General features: G+C 44.7%; 1 long non-coding RNA gene across 1 annotated transcript in view; it reads left to right on the forward strand.

The window, feature by feature from the left end:
• LOC131381405 (uncharacterized) overlaps positions 1-19,499 on the forward strand; it is a 50,081-nt gene extending 30,582 nt beyond the window's left edge. Inside the window, exon 4 of the long non-coding RNA XR_009210151.1 lies at positions 19,435-19,499. This is a non-coding gene — a long non-coding RNA (uncharacterized LOC131381405). The remainder of the gene's footprint in view (positions 1-19,434) is intronic.
• The last annotated feature ends 615 nt before the right edge of the window (positions 19,500-20,114 follow it).

The raw sequence follows: 20,114 nt of genomic DNA on the forward strand, positions 1-20,114 counted from the left end.
GGGATGGGGCTGGAGGGTAAAAGAAGGGTTGACTTTTGATGCAACAATTGTGATTTACATCCTCCTACCCCACTCCCTGCCGCTAAGGTGGTGCTGATTGGATCTCTATTCTGTGAAAGCTTTGCTGATGATTTCTCTCCCTTCCACCTTTTCTTCTGGTAACCAATCAAACATAAACTAGTGCCCGCCCACCCTAAACTTAAGACAGTGCATCATGGTTGCTAGCCTGTTTTTAGGGGATATAGGTTTCCAGCTCTCAGGGACAGCCTTTTCTGTGTTTTTCTCAGTGCCTGGCTTTAGTCTGCACATGTCTGAGAGTCTTGGCCACCAGAGGACACCTACGGATGCACAGTGAGACCTCGAAAGTGCTGGAGCCTAAAACTGTAACTTCAGAAGGACTGCCAGAGTCAGGCTGCAGCCCCAGAGGATGCTTTTCCCTTCAGCGCAAGAGAAATGAAAAGATTCAGTCATATTTAGAAGGGAAAGGCAGGTGATGAAGGAAACTAATCCACAAAAAGATAAACCCTCCAGCCTTTCTTTGGAGTCTGAGGTATCTTCCCTCCTCTGACCAGAAACTGAGAAGGTCTCACAAGGAGTTCTTAAATACAGATGAACCCCATTTTAAGGCCAGCCAGAGCTAAAATCATGTAATATGTGATCTGAACTCAAAATGATTGAATTATTCTACACAGCTGCTTTTGCATGGAAGTGTTTGTTGTTGGCATGACTGCACATCTAACCACCCAGCTAGAAATTTCAAGTCCTCTTCAATTAATGTTGCCTCATCTCTCACACCCAATCAAAATAATTATAAATTCTGTCTGTGCAATCTCATAATCATGTATTAAACTATCTCTTCTTCTTTGCCTCCGTGACTGTGCCCTAAAGTCTTGCATCATTGCTTCCTGGATTCGTAATAATGGTCATCACTTATTAATGTTCATTGTATGTCAGGAGCTCTGGTAGGCACTTTATATATATCATTTAATTTAAAAACATTCCTGAGAGGTAAATACTCTTGTCTCCAATCTACCTGTGAGGACAGAGAAGCTTAGGGAGTTTAGACTTTGCCAAGTTACACAGCTTATAGATGGCAGAAGTAGGATGCCAACCCGGATATGTTGATGCCAAAGTCTGTGACACTCCAATGTGGCACTCTAATGGTGGCCAGTTGATTCTGCCCTAGACAATTACAGAGGTGTGCTCTGTTCCACTGATGAGATTAGGTGAAGAACTAGAAGTGATTTCAACAGGAAACTGATCCTGCTGCTCCTCAACTATTACCAGAAAGAAAGGTCCAAGAACAACTATTCTAAAAACACAATAGTCATTTTGGCAGAAGTCTTTGGAATTTAATTAACATGTATCCAACAATACTATGCAACATGTTGACTCTCAGTTCCTTGTGGGTACATTTTTCACATAATTTATTCTGGCATGACCATTCCTTCATTCAGCTAGTATTTACAGAGCACCTATAGTATTCCAGGCACTCTTCTGGGTGCTAGTGATTTTGCTGTGAAAAGATGACAAAGTCCCTGTCTTCATGAAGCCTACATTCTAGAAGGAGAAATAGAAAACAGATAACCAGACAAAGAGATGAATGACTGTGTATATGCAATGAGTGCTATGTAGGGTATGTATAGGCTGTTATCATAAAGAACGGCAGGGGTGGGGGGATACTTAACCTGAGACATGAAGATTGAGAAAGGAACAGCGATGCTATGTGCAGCAGGAGGGAAATTTCAGGCAAACAGTCGTGTGTTCAAAGCCTCTGAGCAGTAAAAAGGCTTGGGTTTTTCCAGGTGCTGAAAGAAGTTGAATGTGATAACAGCGTGGTGACTGATGGGGAGAGGGATGTGAGATGACATTGACAAGGTAGAATGAAGCAAGATGCTATAGGGCAAGACTTCGGGTTTTAGTCTAAGTGCAATAGGAAGGTACTAAAGGGTTCTAGACAGAAGAGTGGCAAGATAGGATTTGTGTTTTTAAAAATTTGCTCTTGATTCTATATGGAGAGGGGATGTATGGGATGGAAGTGGGGAGATCAGTTATAAGGCTTTCACATCCCCTTTACACTTGTAGTGGTTCAAGTGTAATGGGTCTTAAAATTTATATGTTGAAGTTGTAACCCCCAGTACCTCAGAATGTGACTGTATTTGGAGATATAGGGCCTTTAAAAAGGTAAGTGAGGATATCAGGGTTGGCTCTAATGCAATATGACTGGTCTCCCTATAAGAAGAGAATATTAGGTTGCAGAGAGATGCACAGAGATGAAGAGATAGAGGTGGACCTGAAATATACTTCTGAGGAAGAAGTGACAGATGAATTAAACATGAAGAGTAGGGAAGAAGATGAAATCAAGGATGACCCCCAGGTATCTCTGGCTTATGCTACTGGGTGGATGGTAGTATCAGTTACTGAAAAGAGGAGGCTGGGGAGGAGCATATTTGGGAAGAGAAATCAAAAGCTCTTGACCTGTTAAACTGGGGATGCCCATTAGGCATGTGAGTGGAGATATGGAGTAGGCAGATGGTGGAAACAAGGCTGAACATCAGGGGAAATATAAGGGCTGGAGATAGAAAGTTGACAGCTGTGCCATGTCATGGTATTGGAAGCCAAGTGAGTGAATGAGCTTACTGAGGAGAAGGGACAGAGAAAAGAGCTGAGCATCTTGGAGAAACCCATGTTGAAATCTCTGGCAGAGGAGGAAGAGTCAGGCAAGGAGACTGAGAAGGTGTGACCAGTGAGGTAGGAGAAAACCAGGAGTCTATGGTGTCAGTCAAAAGAGAAGCAGGCTTAAAGAACAGGGAAATGGTCAGCTGTGCCAAATGCTGCTGAACAGTTGAGTGGGATGAGGATAGGAGAATATGCCATGGACTCGCCAAGGTGGAGGCCATGCTATTCTTGACAAGAGCACCAGGGTGGTGGTTGCTGGGGCTAAAATAAAGTGAATTAGGAATGAATGAGAAGTAACTAAGTGGAGACAAAATGTGTAAGGATCTCTTACTAGCCATTTGATTTTGGAGAGGAGCAGAAGAGTGAGGAAACAGCTGGAGAGGTTGAGGAGCCAGGATGACAGAGAGTAAGGAATAGATTGTGTTGCAGGAGAGGGAGGAGAGACCTGAAGGAGTGAAGATCTCCTTTGGGGGAAAGGGGTGAGATCCTTGGAAAGGATCCCTTGGAAAGACTGGGCTTTGCCTGGAGAGGGGACACCTTCTCTGCTATATTAGCACGAAGGAAGGAGATGCTGGTGGGCTTAGGCTTCATCTGATGCCTTCTATTTTCTCAAGGAAACAGGAGGCCATGTCATCAGCTGAGAGGGGGAGAGAGAAGGGAGTTGTTGAGAAAAGAGAAGAAGGCAGGAAAGAGCCAGTTCATAAAGTGGCATGTTGGTCCAGGTCCTTTAAGAAGCAAATGTCAAGATGGGAATAAGCATGCAAAGATTTTATTAGTGGAACTCCCTGTGTGAACAAGTGAGGAGGGAGTCAGAAGAGGCTGGTACAGCTGTCCAACAGTGATGCAAGTCTGACCCTGAGTGAAGGAGGAAAGAAAGGAAGGTTGGATGGAAGCATCCTAGATTGCCATGAAATCTGGGGAAGGTTTGGCAGGATTAATGCAGAGCCAAAGTTCACTGTCAGAGGAGTGCCCTGTTTCCCCTGAATGAGCTTGACTTGTTATCCCTGTTGAGCTCAGCCATTGGCTGCAAGCAGCCTGTGGGAAGGTGGCCTTAGAGTCAACACAGTGATGGCTTTCACAGTACAGTGGCTAGGGACTTTGGTTAATTACACATACACTGCAAGATACATTCTCACAGCCACCACAATGAGGAAAGTGAGCGTACTTAGAATAGACATAGTCATGCTACCAGGCAGTGTTAGGCATCCATTTGAAGTTTGCAATTATAATTTTAAAGTGAAAGCCATCTTTCCTTGGAAACTGTGATGCTCAAATTTAAACACTTTGTGAATGCATGATTGAGATTTCAGACTGAATTCCCAGTCTGAACGAATTTCAGGCCAACATCAATGTGATCAATATTCTATGGAGTGAAGATTTGAGACCTTGACTTCTCATATGTTTATTTTCTGGATTGGACCCAGAAATATTGTCTAAGCTTGTTCCTTCTATAGGGCTGCCTCAGTCCACCTTTGGACAGTGACAGAATCCTTTTGTTCATATGGGAGTCATGGTCAAGTCCTTAATTCTCATAACCTGTGCCTCTCAGCACATGTAGCTTCTGAAAAGTCAATTTTTATAAACACTATTTTTCTGATACCAAAAGTAATATATGTAAAAAATATGAAAACTACACTGTTGGTGACCTGCCCACATTCCTTAAGCCACCTGAAAGTCATCTGCAGTTGTGGATGGTTCTGTTATATGTGGATGGTTCTGTTATATATGGATGGCTTCCTTTCTCAAGCACCTTTGTCCCCTTCTTGCGGACATTCTCTGGCTATAGGAGCTTTCTTGGCTTGCACATAGGGTGGTTGAAAGTGCCGGGAGTGCTGGGGAGTTAACATTTCCAGAAGTGATCCTTAACAATGGAGGATGAGAGTGGCTGGATAAATATCTTGACCAGCTATCTTGACCCTTGATGGGACTGTTCTGAGATGTGTTTCATAGAGTGTCTCAGAGTTTCCCTTGAGGGATTTAGCTCCAATTGCCAACAGTGGTAACCCATTCATCAGCACATCCCATATTGACCTTCTTTCCTTTCTTCTACTTCTTCACCCCACTTCTAGTGCCTCCTGCAATTATCTCCCAAGCAGTTGCACCCAAATTCTCCTTTCAGGATTGAGAAGAACTCAAAACTAGCATAAGCACAAAGCAGTCAATTATACCATCTAGAAATAGACAGTTAACAGTTTATATTCTTTCATTCTTTCTATTCTTTATCTTTCTCTCTCTCTCTCTCTCTGTGTGTGTGTGTGTGTTTGTGTGTATATATATATGTGTATATATATATGTGTGTATATATATGTGTGTGTATATATATATGTGTGTATATATGTGTGCATATATATATATATATATATATATACATTCTCCATGTTTAAATCCTTCTTTTTTCCCTGTTTAATGCTGTAGATCCTATTTTGTTACTGATTTTTAAAGCTGTAATATTACAGACAATTATCAGGTCATAAAAATTATGATATAGAAAATAATTGTTAATGACTAGTATTTCTTTGGATGTGTATAAGATTGATTTTGAAGATTACTGATCTGCCTTTAATCAGTAATAGAAAGTTACTCTACTCTAGCTGAGTTCTTTCCAAATAATGTGTCTTCCAACCATGTGTGACCCAACTTTTAGCAAACAGTTATAGAGGATTGCCTGACGGACATGCAGTCTACCCTTAGATAGCGTAGATCTTATTTCCCAGTCCAAATCAGGTGAGTTGACTACTAGGTTGATGTATTTGGCCTCTCTCCCTTTGCCACCTCTTAGTCCTAAGTTGAGGTTTGGAATATCACCTCTAGGAACCCTATGGAATAGCTGTGGAGAACTTAGCATTGTATAGATTGCTGAGAATCTATGAGACTTCCCTTGTGTGAGAATTTGGAGGAAAAATTCACTCAAGCCCCAGAACAAGGAAAAAGAAAGCTCTCACTGAGGAACTGGCTTTCTTTTGTCTTTTGTTCATTGTCAGTTTTGTAACTTTTACATTCTCATTTTTGCTTTGTTTCATAAGAAGCTCAGAGCCTAATTCATATTCTATTTTTGATAATTATATAAGATCAGTGTAAATCACTGGATACTAACTTTCCTTCTATATTAATCTTTTTACTACCCCTTCTTAATTTTCTCCTTAAACTTGGTTTCTCTTCAAATAAAAAAAAAATCTTACATTGGGTAGTGTATTAGTCTGTTCTCATGCTGCTAATAAAGACATACCCGAGACTGGGTAATTTATAAAGGAAAGAGGTTTAATTGACTCACAGTTCCACATGGCTGAGGAAGCCTCACAATCATGGTGGAAGGCAAATGAGGAGCAAAGGCACGTCTTACATGGCAGCAGGCAAGAGAGCTTGTGCAGGAGAACTCTCATTTATAAAACCACCAGATCTCATGAGACATATTCACTACCACGAGAAGAGTATGGGGGAAACAGCCCCCATGATTCAATTGTCTCCACCTGGCCCCACCCTTGACATGTGGGGATTATTACAACTCAAGGTGAGATTTGATTGGGGATACAGCCAGACCATATCAGGTAGATTTTTAAAGTCACCTCAAAAAATATAATGATATGCAGTATGTTTATGGCTTCCTCTTCCCCACCGTTCCTTTTCCCCCTCCTGTGGGATGTCAGGGACTTCTGCTTGTTTTGTGGGGAGGAGGACAAGGGTTTTCCTGGACTATTGACACAGGCAGTTTGGATGGGACTTAGCAGTCTCAGGACCCAGTGGGCCTCCCTCAGCAATGTGACTACCAGTAGTGCTCAGCCAGCTATTGATGGGCAGATTTATCCCATAGAGATGCGAACAGCATCTGCTCAGACATCAGATCTGCTGTGGGAAAGATGAGAAATGGGCTGCATATGTGGGCATCATTTTTGCACAGTTCCCTGGTACTCAACACCCAGAGAGCTGGCAGCCTCTCATGCAGACCCCTCCTCCCTATGGCCAGGCCTCCATCTCCAGCCTCCATCTGCACCATCCCCACCCCCATGGTGGAGGAGAAGGAGTGACCCCTGTGGCAGGGAGAAGGTGAAAGTCACCTGCCCATCCCTCTCCTGCTGTTCTCTTCTGAGTCCTCTTTATTTCCCTAGACCTTTGCCTGTTGGTTCTCAAGAGCATCATTTGGAAGTAAGAGGTAAACCCAACTGAATATTAACTACTGTTTTTATTTTTTTATTTATACAAATTTATGGGGCATGTGTGAAACTTTGTTACATGTATTTAATGTGTAGTGATCAAGTCAGAGAATTTATTGCGTCCATCATCTGAGTACAATACATTTTTGTCAACTATAGTCACCCTACTCTGTTATCATGCATTTAATTTATTCCTTCTGTCTTATTACATATTTGTACCCTTTAACCCACTTTTCTTCATGGCTAAATAGTATTTCGTTGTGTATATATGATGCATTTTCTTTATCCATTCATCTGTTGATGGACACTTAGGTTGATTCCATATCATTGCTATTGTGAATAGTGCTGCAGTAAACATGGGAGTGCAGGTATTCCTTTGATATATTGATTTCTTTTCCTTTGGGTAGATACCCAGTAATGGGATTGCCGGATTGAATGGTAGTTCTATTTTTAGTTTTTTGAGAAGTCTCCACACTGTTTCTTATAGTGGCTGTACTGGTTTACATTGCCACCATAGTGTATAAGAGTTCTCTTTTTTCTGCATCCTTGCCAAGATCTTTTATTTCCTTTTTAATGATAGCCATTCTGACTAAGGTAAGATGATACCTCATTGTGGTTTTGGTTTGCATTTTTCTGATGATTAGTAATAGTGAGCATTTTTTCATATACCTGTTGGTCATTCGTATGTCTCCTTTTGAGAAATGTCTATTCATGTTCTTTGCCTACTTTTTAATGGGATTGTTTTTTCTTTTTCCTCTTGAGTTGTTTTAGTTCTTTGCATATTCTAGATATTAGTTCCCTGTCAGATGAATAGCTTGCAAATATTTTCTCTCATCTACAGATTGTCTCTTCAGTATGTTAATTATTTCTTTTGCTGTGCAGAAGCCTTTTAGTTTAATTAAGTCCTATTTGTCTATTTTTGTTTTTGTTTTTGTTGCCTGTGTTCTCTTTATATTTCTGCTAAGAGAATCATAATTCTCCTGGGCAATGTATAGGCCTCTGACTCCCCTGACTGTGCAGGGGGTAAGTGATAGTGGAAGAAAAGCACAATAACTGATTTAGGTTTGTATGGGTGAAATATACACATATATGTGTACTTAAAGTATATGTAGGGAGACTATTTAGATGTTTGAATTTCTTTTATAGCTATCTATATGTGTATATGTGTGTTTGTAGCTCCCAGATCTGATCATATCATGCCCAGCCTTAAAAGCCTTCCGTAGTTCCTTCTTGCTTACTATAGGATAAAGTCCAAACTTTCCTTGGCATGGCCTCCATGCCCTCTGTCCTCTCCACCCTCCAGCACCAAACTTCCCTCCAATCAGCCACCTCTACCCCCACCCTCAGGCTCCCATCATGGGCACCACTCCCTGGCCCTCACATGAACCCTGCCCTTTCCCAGCTCTCAGCTCTACAGAGGCTGCTCACTGACTGTACACCTCCCCCGCTTCCTCTCCATAGTTGCCTGCCTTGGAAAGTTCTATTCATTCATCTCAAATGAACGTTCACTGTCCCTTCTGAGCTAAGCTAAGCCTTCTTGAAATGGCAGTGCCTAGCACAGTGCAACCAACCAAAAAACACCAAGCGAATTCTCAAGGACCCAAGGCTGAGTCAGGAGTGCCCTCCTTCCCGGCTGCCCGCAGAGCTCCTGGCTCACTATCCCTCCACGAGAGCTGAGCCCAGGTGTGTGCTGTTCATGGCATGCCTGCCTCTCCCATGACAGCCCTCAAGGCACCACTCGTGTCTCTCTCCTCCAGAAGGGCATTTTCAGCACCCTATGCAGGGCCTGACACATGGTTGCTACCCAGTGTATGTTTGAATGAATTATAGATCGCTAGCATGGGACAGATACACTGGAAGCAGAGAAACTGAAAGCAAAATGTTGGAGGTATTGCCCAAGAAGCAATAATCAGGAGCAGTGACAAAGCCTCCCCCACACATGAGGACTAGTTCACTGAGGAAAATGGAATTTTTTTTTGCAACTTGAACATCACCACAGCTCTTGAGGAAGGCCATGGTTGTTTGTTTTTGGGTCCTCCCCCGTTGCTGTGGATGATGTGTGGTTATGATGGTGCAGCTAAGACAGTGGCAGCAGGCATGGAGGCCAGCCTGAGGGAAACCTCCAGAATGCCCTGCCTCCCAAACCTGAGCAGAGCCCACCTGCTTCCCCTCTACACATGTGTTGCAGCAGGAAATCCAAAGCCATGTTTCTGATTTGCCACTCCTGTACCATTAGACTCTCGGCTGGTTTCTGGTCTTCCTGATTGCCAGATCCGGCTTCGGGCCTGGTGACCCTGCATATCCCTTTAAGACTGCAATAGGGTCAACGGCTATTGTCATTGATTACTCTCTTTATTATCATATTTCCAAGGACTTCCTATTCCTTCTTCCCTTGTATGAAATTTCTAACATCCATCGGTATAAAACCCAGGAGGGCAGGTATTTTGACCTGTTTTATCTACTATCCTAGCCCAATGGCTGTGATGAACAATAGCAGGTACAGTGGATGCCCTTGATGCAGGGCAGGCAAGCTCCAAAGTGGAGCTTAGCCCACTGGGTTCTTGGCTTTGCCCAGGAAAGAATTCAAGGGCAAGCTGGAGGTAGAAGAAAACAGCTTTATTATTATTATTATCATTATTTTATTATTATTATTGTTTGAGATGGAGTCTCGCTCTGTTGCCCAGGCTGGAGTGCAGTGGTGCAATCTCGGCTCACTGCAACCTCCGCCTCCCGGGTTCAAGAGGTGTTACAGTTCCATGACTGCTCCTGTAGAGCAGTGCTACTGTGTAGGGAGAGAGCAGCAGGTCAGGGCCATTCTGCAGTCATATTTACACACACTTTAATTGCATGCAGATAAAGGAACAATTTATGCAGCAATTTCTAGGGAAGGGGTAGTAACTTTTGGGTCATTGGGTCATTGCCATGGAAAAGGGTGGTGACGCCCACATGTTGCCATGGCAACGGTGAATTGACACAGCACACTGGTGGGCGTGTCTGATTGAAAGCGGCTTTCTCTGGGGCCCTGTTTTAGCTAGTCCTCAATCTGGTCCTGTGTCCAAGTGTCCAAGCCATGCCTCTGGAGTTGAGTGCCACCTCCTACCTCACCCTGTTGAATAGAAAATGAAAGAGTAAAAGTATGAATGAATGGACACCTGTTAAAAGAGCCATCTATTACAACTAAATGAATGAAGGGCATAGACATTCCTTTGGTTGTTTTTCCAACTAGAAATCTCTCCCTGTGTTCTGTGATGGCCTAAGTCTGGCCCTGCTCAAGTGAGGGACTTCCTCCATGGGCTGGTCTCATTCTTGTGCCCTCCAGGACAGCAGGGCAGGGGGAGAGGGAAATGGGAGGGGCTAAGGGACAACGTGGCTCTTCTCGGAGCCTCTTTACCCTGTGAAGTTTCCTCTGGCAGCTTTCCCCCTTGGCCTGCAGCCTGTGCCGGCCCCTGCCCCCAACTCATTGGCTTTGGTTACAGGGACAGGCCCAGAGTCAAGAACAATAAAGGGAGGAGGGGCCTGCTTCACAGGGTCAGGGGTCAGGGAGGGGGTTTGAAGGGTGAGGAGATTGGCTCTGTGTAGCATCCGGTTTTAAACAACTCTGTTTAGAAATAGAAGAGAAGCCCTCCGGAAAATGGAAGGGCTCTGGCAGGCCTCCCGGCTGGCCAAGGAACAGCAAGTTCCTGCCAATATGTGACGGAAGTGGGGGATCTGTGGGGAGGGAGGAAGGAAGAGGGCACTGGAGAGAGTAGACACAACCTAGCAACATTTTCCCTGCTAAAAACCTTGCTCTGAAGTAAACATGGAGGGTTCTTATTCTTCCTAGCTGTGTGCACTCAGGCCAGCCTACTTCCTGTGGGCGCAATTATTCCCAGGGGTGTGTGTGTTTGTTTTCAAAGAAGGAGAATTATAAGCTATTCATGGTCACTGCCTGAGAATTCTTTGGAATAATGAGACAGAAAAATCATCTCTACTGTTCATGTTTCTGAGGAAGAACAAGCCTTCTAGACTCTCTCCTAGGACGGGGCTGGGAAACTCACTTTTTCTCCTGCTAAGCTCCTTCTCAATCCATTAGAGCCAGAGGGCCAATAGGGGCCTCTTCGTGCTTTGTAGGCTAGACGGTGTAAAGGACCTAGATGTGCAGGAAATCTGCTCTGGCTGATCAGGCAGGTGAACTCGGGGAGGGAGAGCTCTAAGGGAGGACCAAATGAAACAGTGGAGATGGCAGCTCGGCTTCAGCTCACCCCTGCTGGAGCATTCTTAGTGATCACAAAACCCACACTACTGCCTCACTGATACCATAATGTGCAACCATGCCTTTTACTTTACAAATTTCAGGCACTGGCCTTCGGAGATAACAAGGTTGTGAAGTGTCCCACTTCGGGAAGGAATGCTAACAATTGCGTTACCGTCTTGTTGCCACTGACCAGAGCATCAGGTGGTCCATTACTCAAGATAACCGTGGCAACCAGATATGCTGACCCTCATCCCCTACCCTCAGGTGCTTTGCCCAGCCCACCCTGTATACCTCACGCCCCATGTGAATTCCTGCGCTTTGCCTAATAAAAAAGCAGGGCTCTTTTGGGGGAGTAAGTCAGGGAATTCTCTCTCTCTCTCTCTCTCTCTCTCTTTCTCTCTCTCTATCGCTGCCTCTTTTATGTCCAGGCATAAGCTCCAGTGAAGCCTTGTTTGGAAAAACTCTTTTGGCTTTGTGTGAATTTCTATTGCATTGAGAGCCCAAGAATCATGGTTGGTAATGCCAGGGGCCTTATTGAGGTGGGGCAAGTCATTACACATTTTCCAAATGAGACCGAAGTGGATACACAGACTAACAATAACTGCAATGACTCATTCTCCTTTCCAGAACCTCAACTCACAGCTATCCCCAGTGGCTTTGTGGCATTTCACAACTGCTTTGACTTTAGAACCTCTCTCACCTTGGCCTCCCCTCCAGAGCCAAAGGAACCCCTACATCTCAGGAAGTAGGTTATGAATCTGGGATACCTTGGAAGCCCAGATGTAAAACCCATATTAGGGAGGAGGAAATGGGGAAAATGAATGTTCTTTAAAGCCACCTTCTACACAAGCCTCCCCAAGAAGGGTGGATCGTCTTTGCTGCTATAGGAACTCTTATGCATTGCTGGTGGAGGGTCCAAAGAGATAATGTTAAAGTATTGATTTGAGCTGAAAGAGTGAATTATGCTAATAATTAGATTATTAATCCTTTTACAAATCTAACACTATCCAATTATTTTAACAAAGATGAAGGAGAAACTAATGAGTGTTCCATAATATCAGTATTGGACAACATAGCTTTAGAGCTTTATGGTCACAGAAAAGGAAAAAAATTGAATTTGTATACATTTTAAGAGAAATGATAAGGTGATTAATAAAAGACTTTGATCATAAATGTATATTATATCAGGATAAAGTTCTTTAGGGAAAGACGAGTGGAAATACAAACTCAAGGAGAAAAAAGGAATATGTCACATTTCTGACTGTTAAAGAAGAGCTTGTTCATGTTTTTTTTTAAAAAAATGGAGGATATTAAATTGCTAAAACATTCCAATTCTATTTTGATACATTTAAATAGTGGCTTATAGTTATTCCAAAATGTTTAACTGTTAAAATGTTAAAAGACTTCAAATTTACAGTAAAATGTAACATTTTTCAGCTATTTAAACTAAAATGAAAAATTTAAAATACCAACAGAAATTTTAAGGCATTCCTTCAGAGTAGAGGAGGAAAAAAAAAAACCTGTCAAGGGGGATATATAAATGTTTCAACATTATTTTAGGGGACATGCAATGCAAGCAAAATACTTGAAGACTCCTGAGCTGGACAGCATTTGTGTTCTTTTCAACTCTTTGGATTTTGTGGAGGGGGTCTAAGAGGTTACTCTGGTGAGTGGGCACTGCAAAGAGCAGGACACCTATCTCCAAATGTAAAGGAGATAGGTGTCCTTACAACCAAGTCTCCAAACAAAACAAAGTAGAAACAAGCCAACAAATAAAACCCACCATCTCCTTCTCTTATACACACGCACACACACACACACACACACACACACACACACACACACACAGACCTCCCGAGCCCCCCAGTAGTTGTTCCAGTATAGGCCGTTCATGAACCTGTGGAAACATGAGCATCGTTAGCAACAGGGGATGGTCTGATCCCTGAGAAATCTCTGGAGCTGGGAGTGGCCTCAAAGAGGATCATTAAAGATCAAAAACCCCACTTGAAGTTGTTTGTTCTGCTGCAGTGCAAATCCTCTTGGCTGAGCAGCCCTTGACAGAGTCTGCTGCCTGCACAGAAGTCTTAGACGGGTGTTTGGTTTGGTTTCTGTGGAAATCAAGGCAAGGATCTGAGTTCCACATCTCAGTGCAGACCCAGGACAGTGTACACAGGATGGCAAACTGACTCAAACTGAAAGAACCCAGTGGAAGCAGAAACTAGGAGCCAGAGGTGAGAACATAAGCCTCCCCACCCCCGACTGGAGAATATGGAGACATCCTGGGGACAGTGGCTTTTCCAGGCATGTAGAGGGTTCATGAGCTTGCATTTGGTCATGCATGAGGAGCCCAGCTTGCTTATATTCAGCCCTGCATGGATTCCTCGTGCTGTTGTCCTACTCCAGGTGTCAGGAATAGCTCAGCCCTTCCCAGAAGCAGCAAGAGGGTAAGAAGGACAGAGGAGACTGAGCTGGCAGGTCTCTAAATGACCTCAAGTCACCACAGCCACTGGTGCTGAAGGAAATGGGAAAATAGTCTCGTGACCCAGTGAGTGCTTCCCATGCAGGTGAGTGCTGACAGTGGGAGACAGGGGTGTGTCATCCTGGCAAGACAGCAGAGGGGAGAGGAGAGGATTCCTCATGCTGTGGGAGCTGGAATCCTGGCTTGGCCGCCCTGAGTTCGCCTTCAATGGCCAGGGCCAGACCTCCCCTTCCTAGCAGGGCCCTGCCCAGATCAGGTGGCTGGGAGGGGCTGTTGTTCAGCCCTAGTCCTGGGACCAACCCCAGGAAGTGGTAGCAGGACCCAGGTGGCCTTGGACCATTTCAAAGACTGGCATCAGACGTTTATCAGCTAGTATTTGTACAAGGCCCAGGCTGAGGATGCATAAGAGACTATGAAAAGTGTCAGGGAAGCGAAAACAGCTTACTGTAAATAGGGCTCAGACCCTGGGCAGGGTGCTATGTCTCCCCTTGGGGCCTTGGTGAAGGAAAACAAACATTAATCCAGAGTGAGAGAAAGAAACAGACACCACCTTGTAGGAAGATGGAGGACTGACTCCAGGAAACTCCAAGAGACGGGATGCAAAGAGAGGCAGGGTCAGTGTTTTACTTTTTCTTTGAATGTTCTGCAGTCTGTCATCTCTGGAGGCCTCAGAACCTGGTGTCACATTACAGGGTGAATGCTAGGGACAAGCTAAAGAGAGGTAAGAACCCACAGCAGTGTTAATGGCCACTGTGGGAGAATTCTGGAGATCTTACACTATAAGGGACAGGGAAGCATTCATACATTTAATAAACATTAAATCTCTGATAAAAACCTATAAAACCAATCATTTTCAACTTGTATTTTAATGTAACTCACATGATCTTTACCTACATGACTCACTCCTATGCATATTGCCAGATTTTGACACAACTGTCAAATTTGTTTGCAATTCCAAGCTCCCAAACCCTAACTTCACCTCTTCCTCTCTAGCTTAGAAGGAAAGAAAGAATGCATGTAAGTAAGAGTATTGTTATTATAGGGTGACCTTGAATTGTTCTAATTCATTAAAACAGTGAATTCTTTGCAAAATTGAGGGATGAAGTGAGGCTGCATCTCTTTTATGTGTTCTGTGAGTTTGGCTCTAGCCTCATCTCCCCTCTGGCAAGAATGGCTTTCTCTCTTTCCCAGGGTCATTTCCCTGTGATGAGCCCAAGAAGTCCAGGTTACCAGGATGCTTATGAGAAAGCCAAGGGTCAGTCCTTGTCTCCTGGGCTACTGGAACCACCTCAGATGCATGCCTGGAGGCTGTGGGGCTTCTCAGCCCCTGCCATGCCCTGGGGGTCCCAGACCGCTGCCAGAGGCAGAGGGACTGGGGTCTGGACAGCCAGGAAAGGCCTTCCACACACTGTAGCTGCAGTTGAAATTCCACAGCCCCATATGAGCCCCAGAGCTTGTCCTGGTCACTGTCACCTCATCTACACTCCTGATGCTGGGACTTCCTTTGCTGCTGATCGTGGAGTTTGTGGCTAGCTCCAGTCACAGCTAACAGCCATGGTATATATCCTACTGACTATTGTCCTTTCAGCACAAGACACTACAATCCCTGCCTTCTTTCAATGCTATGCTCAGCTAAGGAGCTCCCACTCAAATGGAACGGCAGAGCCACTTAGCCAGGGCATGATCTGCCTATGAGAATATGTGGGGACTGATCTCATGCTTACCTCTCACAGACTGAGGACCACAGTCTCCTTCTTCCCCTATCTTCCACACCCCAAGCCCACACCCAGTTCCTAACCCAGAATGGGTGACATGTCTTTCAAGGAGATAAGCTCCTCTGAGTTACCTTAGAAACAAAGTCCTTGGAAGCCACCTTGCAGACAAGGGGTTGTGACTTAGTTTTTGAGAACTGCTGAACTTGAAGCTGGGCCCTCAACAGAAATGTCTTCTCTGTCTCAAACCATGCCCATTTCTGAAACTACTCCCTATCTCTTTCACAGGGGACCCTGCTGCACCGGTAGCCATTCTGCCACATCAGCTGTGAATATCAGCTGTGGGTTGTGTTAGGGTTCTATTAGCTGCTGCAACAGATTGAACCCCAATTTCAATGACTTAACACATTGGAAGTCTATTTATCACTCAAATAAGATTCCAATGTCAGATTCCTAGTCAGTGAGGGTCTTTTGTCATGTGGTGACTGATGGCACAGGCTATTTCCCTTGTGTGGTTCTTTCATCCTATGGCCTGAAAGTTCTCCGCCTCCAACTGGCAGATATGGAGAAGTCACAGCTCCTTCTCTTCCTCCTCTTCCTCCTACTCCTCCTCTTCCTCCTCCTCTTGCTCCTCCTCTTCTTTCTTCTTCAACTATTGTAAAATATATATGGCACGAAATGTCCCATTTTAACCATTTTAAGTGTACAGTTCAGTGGCATTAAGTACATTGACATTGTTTTGCAACTGTCACCACCATCCGTCTCCAGAACTCTTTCATCTTTCCAAACTGAAACTCAGTACTCGTTAAACAACATGAAATCCCCATTTCCCTCCTTCCCTCAGCTCCTGGAAACCACCACTTTAATCTCTGTTTCTATGAATTTGACTGTCCTAGGTACCTCATATAAGTGGAATTATATAATATTTGTCCTTTTGTGACTGGCTTATTTCATTTAGTGTAATGTCTTCAAGGTTTATCCATGTTGTAGAAGGTGTCAGAATTTCCTTCCATTGCCGTATACACCATACCTTGTTTAGTTATTCATCCATGATAGACACCCGAGTTGCTTCTATCTTTTGGCAAGTCACACCCTCTTCTTAACCATCTTGACCTGCAAGTGACACCTGTCTCTTCTGATCACATTCCACAGGAGAAGGTATGACATAGCCCCACCTACATGCAAGGGGAGCCAGGAAGTGCAATCCCTGGCTGGGCTACCACGTCTCAGAAACCATTAAGCCTATGGAAGGTGAGGCACAATTTGTTGGTGGACAACTAGCTGTTCCTACCACCCCTTTGCCTTTGCACTTCTTGCAACAGCTACTCAGAGTGGCCCAGAAAAAAATGTTTCTTTTTCTAGTTTCAGTTCCCAACAGGACAAATATTTTCAGACCTGAATACTTTCAATAAATAGTTATAGCTCTGTAATCCCAGCACTTTGGGAGGCCAAGGCAGGTGGATCACCTGAGGTTAGGAGTTTGAGACCAGCCTGGCCAAAATGGCAAAACCCCTTCTCTACTAAAAATAAAAAATAAAAATAAAAACATTAGCCAGGCATGTTGGTGCATGCCTGTAATCCCAGCTACTCGGGAGGCTGAGGCAGGAGAATTGCTTGAATCCAGGAAGTGGAGGTTGTGGTGAGCCGAGATTGTGCCATTGCATTCCAGCCTGGGCGACAGAGTGAGACTCCATCTCAAAAAAAAAAAAATTTTTTTAAATTAAAAAAAAAAAAGAAGAAAAAGCAAAAGAAAAATGTATAGCTAACATTTTTGTAGATGTTCGCAATTTCCAATGTCCTTTTCTTTATTTTTTTTATTTATTTATTTTTTGAGACAGAGTCTTGCTCTGTCGCCCTGGCTGGAGTGCAGTGGCGCAATCTCGGCTCACTGCAAGCTCCGCCTCCCAGGTTCATGCCATTCTCCTGCCTCAGCCTCTCGGAGTAGCTGGGACTACAGGCGCCCGCCACCACGCCTGGCTAATTTTTTTTTTTGTATTTTTAGTAGAGACGGGGTTTCACTGTGGTCTCGATCTCCTGACCTCATGATCCGCCCGCCTCGGCCTCCCAAAGTGCTGGGATTACAAGCATGAGCCACCGCGCCCAGCCTCCAATGTCCTTTTCATATTGAATGGTGATACAACTTCTGATTCTCTCTCTGTCACTTTCTCAGTGGATGATATGTGTAGAGCCCATAGCTCTACAGTGAATTCAATAAAGAGTAGTTATTAATCTCCACAGGAACATGAGGTATGTAGCATTTCCCCATTTGTATAGATGAGGATATTGTACCTCAGAGAGATTAAGCAATTTGCTCTAAGTTACCTCGCTCAAAATTGTGAACCCCACCTCTTTGTCTCCACCTCTCTTGTGGGGAACCATCATCATAGGTTTAAAAAGTAACCTTGATGTCCCTCAAAAAAACCTTTGAGCTCCCAAACCTAACTCTGCCTTTGGTAAATGACCTTTTGCACCAGAGCTGGTGGACTCAAGCTGTGACCCATTAGACAATTTGGTAAGGGAGGGAGAAGAGGTCCTGTCACTTAGGAACCTGTGTTTTGTACTTGACCCCAGGGAGCTGCCTAGGACCCCCTTGAAGAATATCTTCCACTGTTGCAGCCACTTCCTAACAACATTCACGCACCCCTCTTCCGTGTTCTAGGGCCCAGGGATATACAGGAATATGAAGTAATCACTCCTCTCCAAAGACTGTATCATCCAACCAGTGAGACAGACATATGAGCAAATAGCTCTCGTGATGAGTGATATAGAGACACATTCAAAGTGCTATGGGAATTTGCATGAGGGGCAATTAATTTTGCCTGGCATGTGGCAAGCTACAGCAAGAAGGTGACAACTGAGCTGAGTGTAGATGGTGAGGAGAGGATTGAGGGAGGGCTACTTCAGGTAGAAGGAACAACAAAGTCTCAATGGTGTCAAAGTGCATGGGGTGTTTGAGGATGAAGAGGAGGTATAGTGAGGGCAAAGCATGGATGGAGACGGGGTGGGGAAGAGACTGAAGAAGAGGAGGGGTGGGTGGGGCAAGGGTGAAGGGCCAGGATTCTGCAGATGAGGCAAGGAGATTATTAACTGGGGGCTAATTGGATTAGAGCCATCTTTTACAAAGCTTCCTCTGGCTGGGGCGAACAATGGGAAGCAAACTAATTTGCCCATTTTATTCTAGCCCCTTCATTCTCAGAGGGCAGGACCACCGTAGCCATCTTGAGGCCACTCCTGATGCCACATAACCGGCTTACTCTAGGCAAAGGCCTGAAGAGAGACCACCTGAGGACATTCGTTCTCCCACAATAACACTCTCCTTTAGTCTGGAGATTATGAAGGACGCCTGATAGACATTCTCTCCTCTTTTTGGCTCATAGACTAGGCCAAGCCCCCGAGTTGGGTATCTGGAAGGCAGGGTCTCTATTTGACACTTGCCAAGACAGAATTGAAGTGTGGGGATGCCCAGACCACTGTGGTATCTCCCCGATCCTATGGACTGAGTGTGCGGGAAGAGGCATGGGGAGACAGGGAAAGAAGGCAGGGGAAGTGATAGCAGAGTGGCGTCAGAACCCAGTCCAGCCTCCCATGACAGGAAACCACTGGCACCCCACTCACCTGCTGGCTTTCCACTTCCCATTGCCCTGACAGGAGAATGGACACCCAGACAGGTTTTTCTAAGTAATTTACAAATAGAACCAGAAAACAAAGGAATTCTCTGCATGTAATAAGAAATCGAAACCTGAAGAGAACAGTTGCCCTGCCCAAGAAGCCAAAGGTAGCAGTGCCCCTTCTCTCATGCTGTGGGCCAGACACACTCTGTCTGGGGAAGCCCTTGGGAGTTCTGGTCTTCCCCGTGTGGACATGAGCAGGCCTGAGTTTAAAGCCCAGCCCTCACCTCTGTGTGACTTTGGGTGACATTAATCTCTCTAAGCTTTAGCTCCATTATCTGAAAAATGCCACACAGGCTGTTATGATTAAATAACAGCACTTAAACATGGACCTCCTATCCTTGACCCTGGGGACCATGGGGACATACAGTATTGCAGTGTGCATGCTTCCAAGGGCATGGAGCCTGGGCCTTGTGTGCCGCATTCACCAGGCCTTGCCTGCCCTGAGCTCAGGGATGTGAAAACGAGCGTACCTCAAACCACTGAAAGTTCTTTCTTCTTACTTTTCCTCCAGGTGTCTGGATTTGATGGCAAATGGCAGCAGAAATGTGGAAAAGATCAAAGTGATGTCACGGTTGATCTCTGAGTTTGGCAGGGCTGAACTCAAATGTCATTTATCATGGACCCACAGTGTCTTCAGTAGCTGAGTGGGGTGTCATTCCCCTTTGATATGTGCTCTCAATTGCTGGCCAGTTTTTGTTTTTTGTTTTTGAGACAGTCTTGCTTTGTCGCCCTGGCTAGAGTGCAGTGGCACGATCTTGGCTCACTGCAACCTCCGCCTCCCGGCTTCAAGTGATTCTCCTGCCTCAGTCTCCCAAGTAGCTGAGATTACAGCCGTGTGCCTCCAGGCCCGGCTAATTTTTTTTGTATTTTTAGTAAAGATGGGGTTTCCCCATGTTGGCCAGGCTGGTCTCGAGCTCCTGGCCTCAAGTGATCCACCTGCCTCCATCTCCCAAAGTGCTGGGATTACAGATGTGAGCCACCGTACCTGGCCCCAAAGTTTTTGAAATTGGATCATTTTAATTTGTTTAATTTGTTTAGGATGGCTGTGTGGCAAATCTTTTTTTAAAGTAAGTAATTATCCTGTAGTATAAGTCACCTCCTGATCTCTACATTTAAGGTTTGCTGTCCTCGATGTGTTCACCTATGAATGTAGGTGTGCTGAGATACACAGTGCAAGGCTGAAGTCAGAGT

This window comes from Hylobates moloch, unplaced genomic scaffold (genome assembly GCF_009828535.3).
Source record: "Hylobates moloch isolate HMO894 unplaced genomic scaffold, HMol_V3 SCAFFOLD_15, whole genome shotgun sequence".
Lineage (NCBI taxonomy): Eukaryota > Metazoa > Chordata > Mammalia > Primates > Hylobatidae > Hylobates > Hylobates moloch.